Genomic DNA, 12,776 nt, shown 5'->3' on the forward strand with positions numbered 1-12,776 from the left:
TTATAAAGCTAATCATCCGAAGTGGCATTTGATGACCCTCGAAGAAATTTCTTATTTCTACAATGAGAAGGAAGACGTTATTAAAAGTGGTGTAATGCAAGCTAAATTGTATAAATTTGGACTGATGATGCGTTGCCTTCGTTTTATACAATTGTGAGTGGAAAGAAACAGACAAAGTCGCTATCTGAAGGATCAGGTGGCTTCCTTTCAGGGAAGTGGCTCTTACGTTAACATGTTTAGCTTGAGCATACCAAGTTATCGGCGTTGTTCGTAAGAGTCTGGCTCTTCAAAAGAGAGACTCTGACGAACAAGCCAAAAAAACCGGCATGCACTCGGGCTGTATCAAGTGGATACTTGGAGATGCAAGTTATTACAGGAATTCGTGACATATGCAGATGGTCATGCGGAGATGACTCTTCTTCTTCTTCTTCTTCTTCTTAAGTTGTATTTATATTGCTTAATAGTACAGCGGCCATTATTTCCAAGAAACACATAGCGCTGCGTTGATGTGATGTGATTGTTGGCAGATGCAAGAATGCAACCTTGCTTCAAGGGTTAGCTATATGCTCAACAACTATTAACACGATGTCTAGTTTTTCCATGCCGAATTCCGGCGCTGGCGCACCGCTGCAACCTCAGCTGCGATTAAGATCAATCCCAGCGACAACAGGAGTTTTCAGTTCACGGTCTTTTATCATCATCAAAATGATAAGTTATCATGTGCAGAAACGTAGCACGGTATTTTCTGTTCACACAGCAGAACCTCATCAACTACCCATCATTAATCAACCTGGCGTTTACGCACAACAAAGATAGGCGATGTTCACGTTTACTCTTCATCCATAACAGGCCAAATTTTAAGAACCTACTCAAGACATTCCTCTCCCAAGGATATTTCTATTGTTGACTATTTTTGAGTGGTGATGCGACTTTTTGAGGAAGCGAAACATGGGTCAATTTTCAGTGGAAAGTTATATTTAAAGTGTTATTTATTATTGTTGTATCAACACCAGAGTTATCATATTGGCCCAATACATTTGTATCAACTGCCGAAACCTGATCAAAGTACAGTTTCCTCAGCAGCACCTCAAAGGTACAACTATACCCACCATTAATCAGTCGAGCTTTCCACCTCATATATCAGTCGGTCTGGTGCTTTGGTATTAACCTGCTTAGCAACTCGCGTGTTAACGCCCATGGCATAACTCATGTCAGGTTGTGTTCACAAGCTTTTGGCGCGTGTTCGAAGCTTATCTTAGACACGCTTTGCTTGGGAAAATTTGGAGTTTTTTTGTTCTATTCATATACAAACTAGATTTTTTTGGTTCTGACGAGTCCATTAACTACTACCAATGTAGATGAAGGCGTATGTGCCGAAATCTTCAACAAGGTGTCTTGTGTTCCAACATCTTACCTCACCTAACCGACCAACCTTTCATTAATCATTTCAAACAGAGATGTCAGTGAATCTTAGGCTTATGTTTTGGCAGGAACCTGTTCACCAATCAGCGTGTTTTGCACCCATTTGCATAACTCTGTCATGTTCGTCTGCTCCCGGCTCCTGGCATGTACGATCCGTTAAAATGTTTTTCTTCCTAATCCCAGACACGCTTTGCTGTGGGAAAGGGGGATGGATGTCAGTAGAGCTAGATCAAGGTAAAAGATTCTCGAGGCAGTTCATTAAAGTCATCCAAAACATCTTCTTATAGGAAGGGGGACGAGGCCACCACAGCATCCGGGGTGTCCATTAATGACTATCAAGTTCTGGCAAAGAGTTGCAGAGGCTTTGAGGAGCGGTGCAGAGGCATGACAACTTCAGGTATCTCAACACTTTGCACATTCGATGCAAAGACAGATTAGAATAGATACGGCGATGGCTGAAGTTATCCTCCAGCAACACATGACTGACAAGATAGCGCTGATTCAAAAATCATTGGCGATGTAGAGTTGCGAGATGGGCGATATATGGCATACCACAAATCTAATGTGAAGACAAATTAGCTTGATGTGGAAAAGAGAGCAATGAGTTCCAGAACTGGAGCCAAGAAAACTGAATAATTAGTCGATACTGGAGTTTAACGACCATCAATACATTGTGCAGTACATTTTCTGTGTATAGGCCATTGGCTAAATCTAGTGCTTTACTGCCACGGGAGTCCGATTTCTCACAGGCTCGACTTACTAAAAAATACTATTGGTTTTGCAACTATACATGTAAGTTACAGAGATCGTTGGAAAAAGCATGTTGAAAGGGTGTTGCTTTAATAATGTATACACGTATTCTAGTTAATAGAGGTAACGTTCTTGACGAATTTGGGCTATAGATGAGTTTTGAAACTGGGACATAAACATACAGCAGCATCTAGATGACTACCACAAACAGACGATTGTTAAAGTATGGAAAAAAGGATAATAAAAAGCTAAAAATGCTGCCAAAAAGTTTGTTATACGATGTTAAAGCAACCTGGCATGAGCAAATAACAAACCTTTTCGTATAGATATATTACGTTCTCAAGCCATCAATTAACAATACCATTCGTTAGACAACATTTTACCAAGACTTCAGCTGTTACGAACTATAAACAAACAACTTTTTCAACTAGAAAAGTCTATTTGTCTTTTTCTTAACGCGCCACTACATCCACGTCAGTATGTATCAGTTGTGTTCAACCGGCGGGACATTCGCTCCACTCCGAATGTTGCAGGAGGCCCGCCCACAACAAGGATATCGATACGACCATCAACACAGAAACGTATTCATTTCACTACAATATACCAAATCATCCGGCGCTCTCTCTCAGTCTCAATTCAATCAATACCAATTCATATCAGGATATTTGCCAGCATCGATTGACTTCCAACCGAACCCAGACAGCCTTCTAAATGTTCCAAAATCAACAAATGTGAAAGAGGATAAACAATGACGTATGATTAATCAGCCAATATGCAAGCAATCGCAAGGCGTCACGGACACAAATCCGATATTCCTTGGATGCTTTCGACTTTATTAGTAGCAAACAACTTTTATTTGCTTTCAGTAAAATAAGGGGTAGAGTTTCCGATTTATAAGATGATCATGCACCGGATTTGTTTTCCAAATTCCTTTGTGGAGGTTGGTATAATGGCAATAACTGTTCTCTGCCCGAACTTGGCGATTAAAAACTGCATAGGTCGTGCTGTGAAACGGATCAGAAAAGGAAGAAAATATAGCGGCATCAACAAAAAGTTCATCACTCTGAAAACATCTGAACTCACTACAAAGTTCATGACCTTGAATCTGCTCCGTAGTTTCCAAATGACACGCGCCATGATTGACCATCAAATCAATGGCCTGAAATACCCATCTAATTTTCCTGGTATTCTCCATTATTTATCAATCAAAATAATGACCCATGAGCGGCTAAATAGAGATCGTATAGGAGAGCTTTATTGGTCAATATTATCATTCAGTGCAATTAGACACAAGACATGAACTTTCATGTTTTCAAAATAACATGTATATTCATGCATCCTGTAGAATATTATTGTCTGGTGATACTAGGTATCATCATATTTAAACATCTTTATACACCGCGTTCGATCAAAAATGTTTTACAATTTCATTTTTTTGTCTCCAGAATCGGTCTCGACAGCTTTTGCGGTCATTTCCAAAATCACCGTGCCATACAGAACCACAACGGGACAATAGCGGATGATCCAGGACTCAAGACTCGTTAGGAACTAACTGGGTCAGATATCAGACTAATTAGGTCAATTAACCCTGTCATGTTAATCATACCTGAATTGAGGTGTAATGAACGTGTCATTTCAACTTTCCTGATCACTGTCAATGGGCGACCTATTTGGAACTGGTTGATGGTGAGGAATCTCATAAATCTTCTATACATCTTATCATAAACTAAACCACACCATCTGTATATATCGAACTCCAAAACTGTTCAACAGAGACGATTGATGTTGTAGAATTGTAATCTTTTAGATTTCCTCATAGATTCCCAGCACTGCCAAAGGAAGCCTTCTTTGACTGAGTCAGTGACGACCTTGAGACAGCGACGACCTTGAGACAGCGACGACCTTGAGACAGTGACGACCTTGAGACGGTGATAGTAAATCATCTGGTATAGTATAGAAATGAATGTCCAAAACTAGGATTGTCGCTAAGCTTTGGGTTTGTTGTTGCAGCAACATATAGATAATGATCATATCAATCAAATCGTTATGTCCCGCAGGAAGCAGCAATTACATTAGTGGCTTCGGAGACAACTTCTGCAGACTGTGGCGAATATATGCAATTCATAGCGGATGCAGTAAGAGTACATTTTCTCCGCATGCATGCCCGCCTTGTTGGTGAAGAAGTTGTGACCTTGCTTGCTGTTATATTGATGGCTGAAGCCCGAGTAGTTGTGGCAGCAACATGTAGATAAGATCATATCAATCACATCGTAATCTGTCCCACGGGATATAGCCGCAAGATCGATGGGAGACTGGGTGTAGTTATGGGATGAGGAAGAAGAAGCATCTTTATAGTAAATCATAGCGTAATTCGAAGAACCAATCGGAAATCAAAGTCTCGGTTAAAGACTGTCATTTTCTCTAATCGTACAAATTTACATGTATAGCTAGATGAAGCTATTCACTAATCCGCATGATTTCACCGAGTTACGCGTTATATTATTTCGCTGATCAGATATCCTAACGAAATTGGTATAAAGTAAGTTTTCTGTCCTTTGGTAGCCGGAAAAGGCTACACCTGACCATTTATGGGACACAATTTGACCTGACTGTAAATGTGAAAGCTGGGCAATATTTCACCTCATTTCGAAAAGGGAAAGGTATAGTTTCGGTCGCAAACTGTTTGAACTCTTGTCCTGGAAGAATGTACCGCATTCCAACAAGAAACCAAAGAATATTCTAATGGCCGGGCAGCGAACTATTCTGTTAGTCACCTCAAATAACCTGAGGCTAAGCCATTTTACACATCCCCAGGCTTTCTGCCCTTATTCAAACGAGTTGACAACAAGGATGTCCCTTTCTGTGCGGGCTCTCTCGCATATCTTTGAGGTAGCTCATATATTTTTGACATACGCGATTACTGATATCAAAGGAACGTTTCAACACACCCCTCGGCCTTGGAAAGGACTGTCGTTACCGTCTTCTGTGACTGATTTATATACGAATTGTTTAAAGCAAGTGAGACCTTAATGTCAAGATCAAAGCCCCTTTGAAACAGAACTGTAGGCCCACCGAATAATTTGTGATAGCTTGCCCCAGGTCACAGAAGGCGACCAAAATAGTACCGCTGCCCTGTTAGTGTTTCTTATGTTTTTAAACCAAATACTAGTTGGTGAGAAATTCCAAAGGGTTCCACCTGTTTCCATATCCTAGAGCAAAGTTTGTTTTTCTTTGAAAATTCCGAAATATTTGGTAAACGGAAATATGGCGCAGATCATGCCTCATAGTCGAAAATATCATGTAACAGAAAAGAACATGTACATTCTGGGGTTCCAGTGACGGTACCACTCCCATTTGGCAAACGATTTAGAAGAAAAGATGTCAATGAAGCCAAGACACGTTGCTGGTCCATATCACCGCCGAAAGTTTATAGTTCAAAGTTAACAAAACTAACAGCAAGGAAAACATATGAACGTGTGGTTACACTGCACAACGTATTACAAATAACATTTATGACCTAGTTGTGTTATTCATTCTGGCAAATAGCATAAACCGTTAGTAAACATTTTATTTATTTTCGAATGAAATTTCACAAGAAGAATTAATCAGGCAATTGGAACAAACTATGACTCAATTTTGACCAGGCTTTAATTTACGCATCGGTCTCATCTATAACGATCGGCTAAATAGAATATGTTTGTTGCGACATAACAAAGTCATCAAAATTATATTTAACCAAGAAATGTTCTATTTCGGACTCGATAATTATTTTTGTTTCTGGTTGCTGTCAAGTTCCAGAACGCCTTATGAAGAAGTTTGAAAATGTCCCAGGATTACTGGGCTAGCTCAAACTGCGTGTCTACAGGCGCCTATCTGCTATATGAGCTTCGGTGCTGTGGTACATTCGCTAAAGGAATGACAAAAGCATTTCCCCATCGTTTCAAGTTGACTTTCAGCTTCTTTTTCAACTTCTCTGGAAATCGCGAAATAAGCCTTCATGACACATAATTGTTAGTTTGTCTGCCGTCACAATGTCAGGCTGAAGTGTTTGTTTTTCCTGGTCACTAAAAGGTTAGCTATTCTAGCCGTCAATACCATTGTTTTAACGACAAGCAAGTTTATATGTTCTTTCTAAACATTTTATTCGTTCAAGAGGTCAGCGTGGCAGATGACAATATTTTGCCAAACGTTTGCTTACAAGACGTATTCTTTATTCTGCGAATTAGAACTGGACTTATCCACTTATACCCTTGACATGTCAAACTGTACTCAACATCTTCCCTAATCTTCCCAGCCACCTTATTCTTTCACTCCCATTGTCGAAAGTAAAATTTGACCGGAAATGAACATCATTAGCGCCTTCTGATTGGTTCATTGGAAATGAGTGCGCTGGGGATGCAGCATTCGGCACTGCTGATTGGTCAACCCACCGGAACTAACCCCACGTGTTGCTTAAGGAAATCCCTGAATAGCAGTGATTGCTAAAATCCCCAAGAAAAACGAATCGGTTTTTGCATGGTCCATAGATACTAAGATAAATGCACACAAAAACCGTTAATTTAGATACAGATTACTTTAGAAGTCCGTCGTTTCGAGGTAAATATAACTTCACCGATATGTCTACAGACGTGTGGCATGGTATCAAAATATTGCTTCATTCAAGCCATTAACTCGAGCCTACTCGACTGAAGTGACTTCTTAAATGCGCGTTAAGTGACTTTAAAAATATTTGTTGGCTAATTTCACGCAGTCAGTCTGACAAAAAAGTAAAATAAATATTTGTTGCTTTAATACCGATTCAGAATAATATTTTTTGTAAATGTTGAGTAGGCTGACTTGGCATGTGGTCATTGATATATTGCACGGATTAAAGGCGTGTGGTTCTTTCTTAGAAGAAATTTTCATGACACCAAATTCGCTTCAAGCATTGCTTGCTGTCAAGTAAACATACGGATCGAGTTTGACTGATCGAAAATTGTAACGATAACTTTTCAAAACCAGACTCTCATAAAGCCTAGCCAGAAATCACCGATAACACAAACTTGGGGCAATGAACTACTAAGTAATGGTTTCCCGCTAATGGATTGAAATATAATCCAGACGAATTCTAGAGTTGCTTGAGAATAAGACGCATGCACCAACTACTGTAAGGTTTTGATATGAAAATAATGAACAGGAAGTTGTTCTTCTGTAGCCGATGCTGAAATTGTTTCTTTAGAAAAATAACATTCTCACGAAAGGGATCCAATTTAATTGAGGGGGATAAGTATAGGCCTATATATACTGGTGGGATTTTATCCAAGTTTTATTCGCAAGACTCTCGATTTTAGCCCTTTTAGCCCTGATAGCACCCCAACGAGCGCCCTTAACTAATAACAGGAATTTGTCATATTGGCGTTTATTTTCGTTTGTTGAAATCAGACCAGATTTCAACAAATTCTGTCAATATCCTTGTCAGATTCGAGACGTCCTTGAGGGTTGCCAACACACTTAGCAAACGAGATGAAACTGTGACTTTAGCAGAGTGCCATGTTCGAATCAATTGGCGTCTCTTGGGACAGTTAATGTCTGAGATTAAGAGTTGACGTGGAGAGCACTTGACCAATTTCTGTTTGGCACATTTTGCTGTGGGAGCCAAGCCAAACTCTTGTATCACCATTGAAAACAATTACAGTGGAACCCCGGTAACACGACCTCCCAAGGGACTAAGCCGAAGTGGTCGTGTTACCGGGGTGGTCGCGTTAGTGAATTTAAGAATCATAAGTAGGTTTTCCCGCCAAAACATCGTCCTAGCAGATATGCTGTGTGTACATTGACATGCATTAATGACTACGCCACCGGGTGATTCGATAATTTGTGTGTATATCACGAATAAAAAATCATTTTCTTGAGTGTTTTGTACGGTGGCCCATTAGGGACATCATGTTTTTTTTTAGATTCAAATACGATTTTTTTTTCTCGAATTTTCTCCACGGAATTAAGTATTTTCTCCACGGAATTAAGTATTTTCTCCACGGAAATAAATACTTTTCTCCACGGAAATAACATTTATCTCCACGGAAATAACATTTATCTCCACGGAAATAAATACTTTTCTCCACGGAAATAAATACTTTTCTCCACGGAATTAAGTATTTTCTCCACGGAAATAACATTTATCTCCACGGAAATAAATACTTTTCTCCACGGAAATAAATACTTTTCTCCACGGAAATAACATTTATCTCCACGGAAATAACATTTATCTCCACGGAAATAAATACTTTTCTCCACGGAAATAAATATTTTTCTCCACGGAAATAACATTTATCTCCACGGAAATAAATACTTTTCTCCACGGAAATAAATACTTTTCTCCACGGAAATAAATACTTTTCTCCACGGAAATAACATTTATCTCCACGGAAATAAATACTTTTCTCCACGGAAATAAATACTTTTCTCCACGGAAATAACATTTATCTCCACGGAAATAACATTTATCTCCACGGAAATAAATACTTTTCTCCACGGAAATAAATACTTTTCTCCACGGAAATAACATTTATCTCCACGGAAATAACATTTATCTCCACGGAAATAAATACTTTTCTCCACGGAAATAAATATTTTTCTCCACGGAAATAACATTTATCTCCACGGAAATAAATACTTTTCTCCACGGAAATAAATACTTTTCTCCACGGAAATAACATTTATCTCCACGGAAATAACATTTATCTCCACGGAAATAAATACTTTTCTCCACGGAAATAAATACTTTTCTCCACGGAATTAAGTATTTTCTCCGCGGAAATAACATTTATCTCCACGGAAATAAATACTTTTCTCCACGGAAATAAATACTTTTCTCCACGGAATTAAGTATTTTCTCCGCGGAAATAACATTTATCTCCACGGAAATAAATACTTTTCTCCACGGAAATAAATACTTTTCTCCACGGAATTAAGTATTTTCTCCGCGGAAATAACATTTATCTCCACGGAAATAAATACTTTTCTCCACGGAAATAAATACTTTTCTCCACGGAATTAAGTATTTTCTCCGCGGAAATAAATAATTGATTCCGCTGATATGATTGGTCCTGCATTTTAGAGGACGAGGTCAAGGTGAAACTATTAACCCTTAAACCCCAACCTTGCGGTAGGCTCGGGAACCAAGCTGTACAGGCGCTGCCCGCTGGAACACGAGGCCGCTTGTCAATCCCGTTTGACATTGTCAGATCTGACTATACGTGTATAGTGTTGGCATGAAGACTGTGGAAGATGTAAGTAACACGATGATTGTCAGATTTGATACGTTTTGAATCATAAAAATGCAGTTGGTAGCATCTTTGTAGAGTGGCCTAGTATCAGTGAAGAAAACGGTACGTGGAGACCCACTGCCGATGTTATGTATAGCTAGCTATCGCGCGCAGTAGCTAGCTATACATAACATCGGCAGTGGGTCTCCACGTACCGTTTTCTTCACTGATACTAGGCCACTCTACAAAGATGCTACCAACTGCATTTTTATGATTCAAAACGTATCAAATCTGACAATCATCGTGTTACTTACATCTTCCACAGTCTTCATGCCAACACTATACACGTATAGTCAGATCTGACAATGTCAAACGGGATTGACAAGCGGCCTCGTGTTCCAGCGGGCAGCGCCTGTACAGCTTGGTTCCCGAGCCTACCGCAAGGTTGGGGTTTAAGGGTTAATAGTTTCACCTTGACCTCGTCCTCTAAAATGCAGGACCAATCATATCAGCGGAATCAATTATTTATTTCCGCGGAGAAAATACTTAATTCCGTGGAGAAAAGTATTTATTTCCGTGGAGAAAAGTATTTATTTCCGTGGAGATAAATGTTATTTCCGCGGAGAAAATACTTAATTCCGTGGAGAAAAGTATTTATTTCCGTGGAGATAAATGTTATTTCCGTGGAGAAAAATATTTATTTCCGTGGAGAAAAGTATTTATTTCCGTGGAGAAAAGTATTTATTTCCGTGGAGATAAATGTTATTTCCGTGGAGAAAATACTTAATTCCGTGGAGAAAAGTATTTATTTCCGTGGAGAAAAGTATTTATTTCCGTGGAGATAAATGTTATTTCCGTGGAGATAAATGTTATTTCCGTGGAGAAAAGTATTTATTTCCGTGGAGAAAATACTTAATTCCGTGGAGAAAATACTTAATTCCGTGGAGAAAATTCGAGAAAAAAAAATCGTATTTGAATCTAAAAAAAAACATGATGTCCCTAATGGGCCACCGTAGTTTTGCGTTTAATTTACAACTTATGTATGAGTAAATAAACTGACGAGAGCTAATTAGACCAAACATTACATTAAAACTTGAGCATGCTAATTAGAGCAAGCATGTCATTCACACCATCGGCAGCTGCCCTTCTTGATGTCAAGCTAATATTCCCGCTAACATTGAGAGAGGTGATGTGAGAAGATGTTGAGAATTATTCCTGATGTCTTCCTGCTTTAACTTCAGCCAATTTGAACTGGTACTGATTAAATCATCTTTTTAAAAACGTATTTTATCAATATTACGACGTAGTAAGCATTCTTTACTTTGAGTATCGGTACTCTTACTAATCAACATAATTTATTTGTCCTAAAAACTACGTGTGCATGCCTCTTGACATCATTTAATACTAAATGATGAAAAACAAACCGTGAGTCGAAAAGAAAGTTTATTCTTCATTTTATTTGCGCTTACATTTGATCAAACTCACTTACACATCATTTATTTTCATATGGATTCCCATGGTCATTGTGTTCGAGGTGCTAACTATCAACACGGATTTGCGAGAAGGTGCCAATTGATACGATGCGGTCATGGTTGATTACGGCAATTAGGCCTCATTGTCGCGTTAGCGGGGTTAATTTGCAGTTTGGGACCGACCAAGCTGGTGGTCGCGGTCTGGGTACCGGGGTGGTCGTGTTAGCGAGGGCCAGTTAATGAGAATTAGAGAGAAAACCATTCGGGACCGGAGAATTTTGGTCGTGTTCGCGGGGTGGTCGCGTTACTGAGGTGGTCGCCGACCGGGGTTCCACTGTATCGTATTTTGGGTATCGTTGTCATATAAATTTCAAGTTGGATTTTCAGTATTTGTTTTGTATAACGGTATAAACACTCGAGATATTGAGCTGGCTACAAGAGCATTCCTTGTCCGAGCTTTTGGTTACTCAAGTTGTGTGTACTAAACAGACCTTTGAAGTGGCATTATTTTCGCCCATATCTTTAATTTTGATGAAATGCTTTGTAAAACTTTCCTTTGGCACACCTGAAGAAGACACGGCATAGTGTCAAAAGTTTTTTTCAGCAATATTTTAGATGATCAACAGAAAAATGGTATTTTTATACATTATACATGTACGGCAACTTCCCATCCTTATTTTGACATAGTATTTATGAATTCTTTGGTATTGCGGTTCAGTGCGCCCTAAAGTAACCGCGCTTTCCATTGGAGACTTGGAAGGCGCGCGGGCCTGCTGCTGAACCATGTTAGAGGAATAGTTTGGCAAGAATATTTCAGATTACGGAGTTCTCCTCTTGTTGGCATATGTCATGTTCGGTGTCAGACAGATATGACAGATGGCCTCACAAGCTCTACTCACATGCTCTAAGTGGATTATTTTCCGATATCCGTCTGATAAAAATCAAAGACAAATGACATGTGTCATCTTGACCCATCTTCAGACAGTGGGTGTCTGTTTCTAGAACATATAGGGTCGGATCAATGGATGGCATTTGTGGACCAGGCCGCTGAACGTCGATCAAAACTGTATATTGATCATCTACTTTTTGCAATTACATTTCATTTATTGTTTTATGGGGCATTTTCATGTCAAGTGTTTGAATTTCACACCTATTAACCTATTTTATTAAGTGATTCGTTTTAACCCCAGAATCATACTGTTAACGCGGCGGATACGATGGAGACCGCTTTTGGACTGGAGTGTAAAAATTATACACATTTTTCTTGTGCCTTAAAACCTGTCTTTAAATGAGTTCTCCTCTCATTTGGGCAACAGGTTTTTCTCTGAATGGTAACCCCACCTTTAATTGGGATAAAATCATTCTCTGAGTTAGAGTTCTCTCATAAATGTGTGTAAATTCTTCTTAGTTAAGTTTTTTTTATTCGTGACCTTTACAATAATACAATGTACCCTTAATTCGTATCAAATCTTCATTGACGGGAACTTTATACCTTCTCTGGCGTCAATGTATTCTTTGAATTGTGACTCGGTAATAGTATAAAATCTTACTTTAAATGTAAGCTTTACCTTTAATTTAATTAATTGGTCTTCTCACCCCACTATCGCCTCACCCACTTATCCGCCACTTAGACAACTCAAACGAGATTGTTTGATCTTCTGGTGATAAACTCTGATTTATAAGATATTGATAGCGGGAAAGCAATTAATCAGAGACGTACATACTGGTTGACAAGTTACACTCTGTTACAGCAAACTATCATATACTTTTAAAGATATCAATAATGATATTGAGATGAACGAAGTGTACTACATTCAGGCCCTTTTCTCTTCGGAACTCTCGTATATTAACTAATAAACATGTTGATCAATCTGCGGTGACCAGGACG

The 12,776-nt window shown here is 39.0% G+C and overlaps 1 protein-coding gene across 1 annotated transcript in view; it reads right to left on the reverse strand.

The window, feature by feature from the left end:
* Positions 1–12,776, reverse strand: part of LOC135491997 (lactadherin-like) — a 71,401-nt gene that overhangs the window by 58,165 nt on the left and 460 nt on the right. The window lies entirely within an intron of this gene.

This window comes from Lineus longissimus, chromosome 8 (assembly GCF_910592395.1).
Source record: "Lineus longissimus chromosome 8, tnLinLong1.2, whole genome shotgun sequence".
Taxonomy (NCBI): domain Eukaryota; kingdom Metazoa; phylum Nemertea; class Pilidiophora; order Heteronemertea; family Lineidae; genus Lineus; species Lineus longissimus.